Raw genomic sequence first — 9,405 nt, 5'->3', positions numbered from 1 at the left:
CTTAACCCTAACCTGAACCTTAGCCCTAACCTGAACCTAAGCCCTAACCCGAACCTTAGCCCTAACCTGAACCCTAACCTGAACCTTAGCCCTAACCTGAACCTTAGCCCTAACCTGAACCTTAGCCCTAACCTGAACCTGAACCTTAGCCCTAACCTGAACCTGAACCTTAGCCCTAACCTGAACCTAAGCCCTAACCTGAACCTGAACCTCAGCCCTAACCTGAACCTGAACCTAAGCCCTAACCTGAACCTTAGCCCTAACCCAAACCTAAGCCCTAACCTGAACCTGAACCTCAGCCCTAACCTGAACCTGAACCTAAGCCCTAACCTGAACCTTAGCCCTAACCTGAACCTTAGCCCTAACCTGAACCTGAACCTTAGCCCTAACCTGAACCTTAGCCCTAACCTGAACCTGAACCTTAGCCCTAACCTGAACCTTAGCCCTAACCTGAACCCTAACCTGAACCTTAGCCCTAACCTGAACCTTAGCCCTAACCTGAACCTTAGCCCTAACCTGAACCTTAGCCCTAACCTGAACCCTAACCTGAACCTTAGCCCTAACCTGAACCTTAGCCCTAACCTGAACCCTAAGGGAAGGGAAGGGTCTTTTCATGATCCCCACGTCACAGTGTTTGATAATCAATGTTTTTTTGATAATGTCATCTGGTAAACATTTTTTTTACTTCATATTTTTTTCTACAAGACTGTAACACTGGTATAGGAACAGACTGTAACACTGGTATTGGAACAGACTGTAACACTGGTATTGGAACAGACTGTAACAGACTGTAACACTGGTAGTGGAACAGACTGTAACACTGGTATTTGAACAGACTGTAACACTGGTATTGGAACAGACTGTAACACTGGTATTGGAACAGACTGTAACACTGGTATTGGAACAGACTGTAACACTGGTATTGGAACAGACTGTAACACTGGTATTGGAACAGACTGTAACAGACTGTAACACTGGTAGTGGAACAGACTGTAACACTGGTATTGGAACAGACTGTAACACTGGTATTGGAACAGACTGTAACAGACTGTAACAGTGGTAGTGGAACAGACTGTAACACTGGTAGTGGAACAGACTGTAACACTGGTATTGCAACAGACTGTAACACTGGTATTGGAACAGACCGTAACACTGGTATTGGAACAGACCGTAACACTGGTATTGGAACAGACTGTAACACTGGTATTGGAACAGACTGTAACACTGGTATTGGAACAGACTGTAACACTGGTATTGGAACAGACCGTAACACTGGTATTGGAACAGACCGTAACACTGGTATTGGAACAGACCGTAACACTGGTATTGGAACAGACTGTAACACTGGTATTGGAACAGACTGTAACACTGGTATTGGAACAGACTGTAACACTGGTATTGGAAACAGACTGTAACACTGGTATTGGAACAGACTGTAACACTGGTATTGGAACAGACTGTAACACTGGTATTGGAACACTGGTATTGGAACAGACTGTAACACTGGTATTGGAACAGACTGTAACACTGGTATTTGAACAGACTGTAACACTGGTATTGGAACAGACTGTAACACTGGTATTGGAACAGACTGTAACACTGGTATTGGAACAGACTCTAACATTGGTATTGGAACACTGGTATTGGAACAGACTGTAACACTGGTATTGGAACAGACTGTAACACTGGTATTGGAACAGACTGTAACACTGGTAATGGAACACTGGTATTGGAACAGACTTTAACACTGGTATTGGAACAGACTGTAACACTGGTATTGGAACACTGGTATTGGAACAGACTGTAACATTGGTTTTGGAACAGACTTTGACACAGGTATTGTGCTGGAGATAATGAGCATGAGGTTGAAAAGCGGTGGACTTGCCCTTTAAACCCAGGCCAATAATTTAAATCCCATTTTCATATCAATGGAGGAGTCAAACCAGGCAATTATCTTTTAATCACAGCATACTTTGCTGTCAAGATGAGAATAATAACGCTCTCCCAAGTGAGGAGAGACAGAGAAAGAGAGGGAGGGAGAGAGAGAGAGGGGGATGGAGCAAAGGAGCGAGGGATTTGCATCAAGACAGAGAGAGAGAGATAGAGAGGGATAGAGAGAGAGGGATAGAGAGGGATAGAGAGAGAGGGATAGAGAGCGGGATAGAGGGCTAGAGAGAGAGAGGGATAGAGGGATAGAGAGAGATGTAGAGCGGGATAGAGAGAGAGGGATAGAGAGAGAGGGATAGAGAGGGATAGAGAGGGATAGAGAGAGAGGGATAGAGAGGGATAGTGAGAGAGGGATAGAGAGGGAGGGAGAGCGGGATAGAGAGAGAGGGATAGAGAGGGAGGGATAGAGAGGGATAGAGAGAGAGGGATAGAGAGGGAGGGAGAGCGGGATAGAGAGGGATAGAGAGAGGGATAGAGAGAGAGGGAGAGCGGGATAGAGGGATAGAGAGAGAGGGATAGAGAGGGATAGAGAGAGAGGGATAGAGAGGGAGAGCGGGATAGAGGGATAGAGAGAGAGGGAGGTAGACAAAGGGACAGAGAGGAGAGAGAGGGAGGGAGAGCAAGAGAGGGAGAGAGAGAAGGATAGGGGGAGAGAGGGGAGAGGGAGAGAGAAGGATAGGGGGAGAGAGGGAGAGAAGGAGAGAAGGAGGGAGAGAGGATGAGAAGGAGAAAGGTTTGCTATTTAAAACCATGCAATGATTAATAATTCAGTAATGAGAAGGAGATAATAAAAAACTGCTAACATCTGTTCTGTTTGGGCTGAGGGAGGGAGACAGAGAGAGAGAGAGAGAGAGGGAGAGAGAGGGAGGGAGACAGAGAGAGAGAGAGAGAGGGAGAGAGACAGAGAGAGAGAGAGAGAGGGAGAGAGACAGAGAGAGAGAGAGAGAGAGAGAGAGAGAGAGAGAGAGAGAGAGAGAGAGAGAGACAGAGAGAGAGAGAGAGAGAGGAGAGAGAGGGAGGGAGACAGAGAGAGAGAGAGAGAGAGACAGAGAGAGAGGGAGGGAGACAGAGAGAGAGAGAGAGAGGGAGAGAGACAGAGAGAGAGAGAGAGAGAGAGAGGAGAGGGAGGGAGACAGAGAGAGAGAGAGAGAGAGAGAGAGAGGGAGGGAGACAGAGAGAGAGAGAGAGAGAGAGAGAGAGAGAGGGAGGGAGGGAGACAGAGAGAGAGAGAGAGAGAGAGAGGGAGGGAGACAGAGAGAGAGAGAGAGGGAGAGAGACAGAGAGAGAGACAGAGAGAGAGACAGAGAGAGAGGGAGGGAGGGAGACACACAGAGAGAGAGAGAGAGAGGGAGAGAGACAGAGAGAGACAGAGAGAGACAGAGAGAGAGGGAGGGAGGGAGACACACAGAGAGAGAGAGAGAGAGAGGGAGAGAGACAGAGAGAGAGACAGAGAGAGAGACAGAGAGAGAGGGAGGGAGACACACACAGAGAGAGAGAGAGGGAGAGAGACAGAGAGAGAGACAGAGAGAGAGACAGAGAGAGAGGGAGGGAGGGAGACACAGAGAGAGAGAGAGAGAGAGAGAGAGGGAAGGAAGGAAGGAAGGAAGGAGAGAGGGAGTGTGTGTGTGTGTGTGTGTGTGTGTGTGTGTGTGTGTGTGTGTGTGTGTGTGTGTGTGTGTGTGTGTGTGTGTGTGTGTGTGTGTGTGTGCGCGTGTCGGGCTTAAAGAAATGACTGGCACTACCACAGGATGACACCCGCCAAACACAAAAGCATGATGGGAACTTCCTTGTTTGCGTGAAAGTGATTTAGAATGACGCACCAGAAGGAGACTTGTCTGAAAGACCCATCTGATATTCCCCTAAGTACTCATTAAATCTCCACTACAGCCAGCCTTCTCTCTAACTGTCTGTCTTCCATTTCTCCCTCGCTCTCCTTCTGCTCTTCGTGACTCTCCTTCTGCTCTTCGTGACTCTCCTTCTACTCTTCGTGACTCTCCTTCTGCCCTTCGTGACTCTCCTTCTGCTCTTCGTGACTCTCCTTCTGCTCTTCGTGATTCTCCTTCTGCTCTTCGTGACTCTCCTTCTGCCCTTCGTGACTCTCCTTCTGCTCTTCGTGACTCTCCTTCTGCTCTTCGTGACTCCCCTTCTGCTCTTCGTGACTCCCCTTCTGCTCTTCGTGACTCCCCTTCTGCTCTTCGTGACTCTCCTTCTGCTCTTCGTGACTCTCCTTCTGCTCTTCGTGACTCTCCTTCTGCCCTTCGTGACTCTCCTTCTGCTCTTCGTGACTCTCCTTCTGCCCTTCGTGACTCTCCTTCTGCTCTTCGTGACTCTCCTTCTGCTCTTCGTGACTCCCCTTCTGCTCTTCGTGACTCCCCTTCTGCTCTTCGTGACTCCCCTTCTGCTCTTCGTGACTCTCCTTCTGCTCTTCGTGACTCTCCTTCTGCTCTTCGTGACTCTCCTTCTGCCCTTCGTGACTCTCCTTCTGCTCTTCGTGACTCTCCTTCTGCTCTTCGTGACTCTCCTTCTGCTCTTCGTGACTCTCCTTCTGCTCTTCGTGACTCTCCTTCTGCTCTTCGTGACTCTCCTTCTGCCCTTCGTGACTCTCCTTCTGCTCTTCGTGACTCTCCTTCTGCTCTTCGTGACTCTCCTGCTCTTCGTGACTCTCCTTCTGCCCTTCGTGACTCTCCTTCTGCTCTTCGTGACTCTCCTTCTGCTCTTTGTGATTCCCCTTCTGCTCTTCGTGACTCCCCTTCTGCTCTTCGTGACTCCCCTTCTGCTCTTAGTGACTCTCCTTCTGCTCTTCGTGACTCTCCTTCTGCTCTTCGTGACTCTCCTTCTGCCCTTCGTGACTCTCCTTCTGCTCTTCGTGACTCTCCTTCTGCTCTTCGTGACTCTCCTTCTGCTCTTCGTGACTCCCCTTCTGCTCTTCGTGACTCCCCTTCTGCTCTTCGTGACTCCCCTTCTGCTCTTCGTGACTCCCCTTCTGCTCTTCGTGACTCTCCTGCTCTTCGTGACTCTCCTTCTGCTCTTCGTGACTCTCCTTCTGCCCTTCGTGACTCTCCTTCTGCTCTTCGTGACTCTCCTTCTGCTCTTCGTGACTCTCCTTCTGCTCTTCGTGACTCTCCTTCTGCTCTTCGTGACTCTCCTTCTGCTCTTCGTGACTCTCCTTCTGCCCTTCGTGACTCTCCTTCTGCTCTTCGTGACTCTCCTTCTGCTCTTCGTGACTCTCCTTCTGCTCTTCGTGACTCCCCTTCTGCTCTTCGTGACTCCCCTTCTGCTCTTTGTGACTCCCCTTCTGCTCTTCGTGACTCTCCTTCTGCTCTTCGTGACTCTCCTTCTGCTCTTCGTGACTCTCCTTCTGCTCTTCGTGACTCTCCTTCTGCTCTTCGTGACGCTCCTTCTGCTCTTCGTGACTCCCCTTCTGCTCTTCGTGACTCCCCTTCTGCTCTTCGTGACTCTCCTTCTGCTCTTCGTGACTCTCCTTCTGCTCTTCGTGACTCTCCTGCTCTTCGTGACTCTCCTTCTGCCCTTCGTGACTCTCCTTCTGCTCTTCGTGACTCTCCTTCTGCTCTTTGTGATTCCCCTTCTGCTCTTCGTGACTCCCCTTCTGCTCTTCGTGACTCCCCTTCTGCTCTTAGTGACTCTCCTTCTGCTCTTCGTGACTCTCCTTCTGCTCTTCGTGACTCTCCTTCTGCCCTTCGTGACTCTCCTTCTGCTCTTCGTGACTCCCCTTCTGCTCTTCGTGACTTCCCTTCTGCTCTTCGTGACTCCCCTTCTGCTCTTCGTGACTCTCCTTCTGCTCTTCGTGACTCTCCTTCTGCTCTTCGTGACTCTCCTTCTGCTCTTCGTGACTCTCCTTCTGCTCTTCGTGACGCTCCTTCTGCTCTTCGTGACTCCCCTTCTGCTCTTCGTGACTCCCCTTCTGCTCTTCGTGACTCTCCTTCTGCTCTTCGTGACTCTCCTTCTGCTCTTCGTGACTCTCCTTCTGCCCTTCGTGACTCTCCTTCTGCTCTTCGTGACTCTCCTTCTGCTCTTCGTGACTCTCCTTCTGCCCTTCGTGACTCTCCTTCTGCTCTTCGTGACTCTCCTTCTGCTCTTCGTGACTCTCCTTCTGCTCTTCGTGACTCCCCTTCTGCTCTTCGTGACTCCCCTTCTGCTCTTCGAGACTCTCCTTCTGCTCTTCGGGAATCTCCTTCTGCTCTTCGGGAATCTCCTTCTGCTCTTCGTGACTCTCCTTCTGCCCTTCGTGACTCCCCTTCTGCTCTTCGTGACTCCCCTTCTGCTCTTCGTGACCCCCCTTCTGCTCTTCGTGACTCCCCTTCTGCTCTTCGTGACTCTCCTCCTCTTCGTGACTCTCCTTCTGCTCTTCGTGACTCTCCTTCTGCCCTTCGTGACTCTCCTTCTGCTCTTCGTGACTCTCCTTCTGCTCTTCGTGACTCTCCTTCTGCTCTTTGTGACTCTCCTTCTGCTCTTCGTGACTCTCCTTCTGCTCTTCGTGACTCTCCTTCTGCCCTTCGTGACTCTCCTTCTGCTCTTCGTGACTCTCCTTCTGCTCTTCGTGACTCTCCTTCTGCTCTTCGTGACTCCCCTTCTGCTCTTCGTGACTCCCCTTCTGCTCTTCGTGACTCCCCTTCTGCTCTTCGTGACTCTCCTTCTGCTCTTCGTGACTCTCCTTCTGCTCTTCGTGACTCTCCTTCTGCCCTTCGTGACTCTCCTTCTGCTCTTCGTGACTCTCCTTCTGCTCTTCGTGACTCCCCTTCTGCTCTTCGTGACTCTCCTGCTCTTCGTGACTCTCCTTCTGCTCTTCGTGACTCTCCTTCTGCCCTTCGTGACTCTCCTTCTGCTCTTCGTGACTCTCCTTCTGCTCTTCGTGACTCTCCTTCTGCTCTTCGTGACTCTCCTTCTGCTCTTCGTGACTCTCCTTCTGCTCTTCGTGACTCTCCTTCTGCCCTTCGTGACTCTCCTTCTGCTCTTCGTGACTCTCCTTCTGCTCTTCGTGACTCTCCTTCTGCTCTTCGTGACTCCCCTTCTGCTCTTCGTGACTCCCCTTCTGCTCTTCGTGACTCTCCTTCTGCTCTTCGTGACTCTCCTTCTGCCCTTCGTGACTCTCCTTCTGCTCTTCGTGACTCTCCTTCTGCTCTTCGTGACTCTCCTTCTGCTCTTCGTGACTCCCCTTCTGCTCTTCGTGACTCCCCTTCTGCTCTTCGTGACTCCCCTTCTGCTCTTCGTGACTCTCCTTCTGCCCTTCGTGACTCTCCTTCTGCTCTTCGTGACTCTCCTTCTGCTCTTCGTGACTCTCCTTCTGCTCTTCGTGACTCCCCTTCTGCTCTTCGTGACTCCCCTTCTGCTCTTCGTGACTCTCCTGCTCTTCGTGACTCTCCTTCTGCTCTTCGTGACTCTCCTTCTTCCCTTCGTGACTCTCCTTCTGCTCTTCGTGACTCTCCTTCTGCTCTTCGTGACTCTCCTTCTGCCCTTCGTGACTCTCCTTCTGCTCTTCGTGACTCTCCTTCTGCTCTTCGTGACTCTCCTTCTGCTCTTCGTGACTCCCCTTCTGCTCTTCGTGACTCCCCTTCTGCTCTTCGTGACTCCCCTTCTGCTCTTCGGGAATCTCCTTCTGCTCTTCGTGACTCTCCTTCTGCCCTTCGTGACTCTCCTTCTGCTCTTCGTGACTCTCCTTCTGCTCTTCGTGACTCTCCTTCTGCTCTTCGTGACTCTCCTTCTGCCTTCGTGACTCTCCTTCTGCTCTTCGTGACTCTCCTTCTGCTCTGACTCTCCTTCTGCTCTTCGTGACTCTCCTTCTGCTCTTCGTGACTCTCCTTCTGCTCTTCGTGACTCTCCTTCTGCTCTTCGTGACTCTCCTTCTGCTCTTCGTGACTCCCCTTCTGCTCTTCGTGACTCTCCTTCTGCTCTTCGTAACTCACCTAGTACCTTCGCCGATCCATCCACGATCGTACAACATTCTGTAGCAGCAGATTGGAGTGAAGAAACGGGAGCTCGCTCTCTACAAGGCAACGAGAGAGGAGAGCCAAGATGAGGTCCTATGTGTTGGTAGAGCAATGCAGGGATGTGGGTTTGATTCCCACGGGGGGTGTTTACGGCGTTAGTGGTGTAGATGGCACTGCATTCTGGGTACAATGCTGATTTTTGTTTTGTAATTAGCTGTAATTGTAAGCCTCCTGTAAAATGACTCTAACATACTGTAATTATTTTTGAAGGATTAGCTTATGCTAATGCTATGCTTATGCTAAGCTTATGCTAATGCTATGCTTATGCTAATGCTATGCTTATGCTAAGCTTATGCTAATGCTATGCTTATGCTAATGCTATGCTTATGCTTATTACTGTAAATTAATATGATCCGTTTCCCAGGCTCTAACCTCACGCGGTCGGGTGAGACACATGAAGCTCAGACTATTTGAGTAAATAAAATAAAAAGATCGCAGTTTTCAAACTAGAGTCGACTGTGGTACTTTGGACACAGTAATTGCAGAATTCTGCAGTTATACTGCACTCTAACTACAGTTATACGACAGTGTACTGCAGTTATACTGCACTCTAACTACAGTTATACTACAGTGTACTGCAGTTATACTACAGTGTACTGTAGTTATACTACACTCTAGCTACAGTTATACTACAGTGTACTGCAGTTATACTGCACTCTAACTACAGTTATACTACAGTGTACTGCAGTTATACTACACTCTAGCTACAGTTATAATACAGTGTACTGCAGTTATACTGCACTCTAACTACAGTTATACTACAGTGTACTGCAGTTATACTACAGTGTACTGCAGTTATACTGCACTCTAACTACAGTTATACTACAGTGTACTGCAATTATACTACAGTGTACTGCAGTTATACTGCACTCTAACTACAGTTATACTACAGTGTACTGCAGTTATACTACAGTGTACTGCAGTTATACTGCACTCTAACTACAGTTATACTACAGTGTACTGCAATTATACTAGAGTGTACTGCAGTTATACTGCACTCTAACTACAGTTATACTACAGTGTACTGCAGTTATACTGCACTCTAACTACAGTTATACTACAGTGTACTGCAGTTATACTGCACTCTAACTACAGTTATACTTTCGGCGTAAAGGTGGCTGTGAAGTGGAAGAATATTTTCAGCAGCCACTGTATATCTATCTATTCTATTCTAGCGTTTTTATTTACATTTTTAAAAAATGTGTCATTTGACCCCCTTTCTCTACCCAATTCTGTGATATCCAATTGTGATCCAATCTTGTCTCATCGTTGCAACTCCCCAACGGAGAGGCAAAGGTCGAATGGTGCATCCTCTGAAACAAAAACCGCCAAGCCGCGTTGCTTCTTAACACCCGCTCGCTTAACCCAGAAGCATCAACGTGTCGGAGGGAACACCATTCAGCTGACGACTGAAGTCATTTTGCAGGCGCCTGGCCCGCCACAAGGGGTCGCT

The 9,405-nt window shown here is 49.3% G+C and overlaps 1 protein-coding gene across 1 annotated transcript in view; it reads right to left on the bottom strand.

Moving 5' to 3' along the window:
• LOC135561317 (uncharacterized) overlaps nucleotides 1-9,405 on the bottom strand; it is a 755,535-nt gene that overhangs the window by 455,372 nt on the left and 290,758 nt on the right. The window lies entirely within an intron of this gene.

This window comes from Oncorhynchus nerka, linkage group LG17 (assembly GCF_034236695.1).
Source record: "Oncorhynchus nerka isolate Pitt River linkage group LG17, Oner_Uvic_2.0, whole genome shotgun sequence".
NCBI classification, from domain to species: domain Eukaryota; kingdom Metazoa; phylum Chordata; class Actinopteri; order Salmoniformes; family Salmonidae; genus Oncorhynchus; species Oncorhynchus nerka.
Note: the sequence above shows the minus strand (reverse complement) of the source record. Positions and strands in the feature narration are given on the sequence as shown.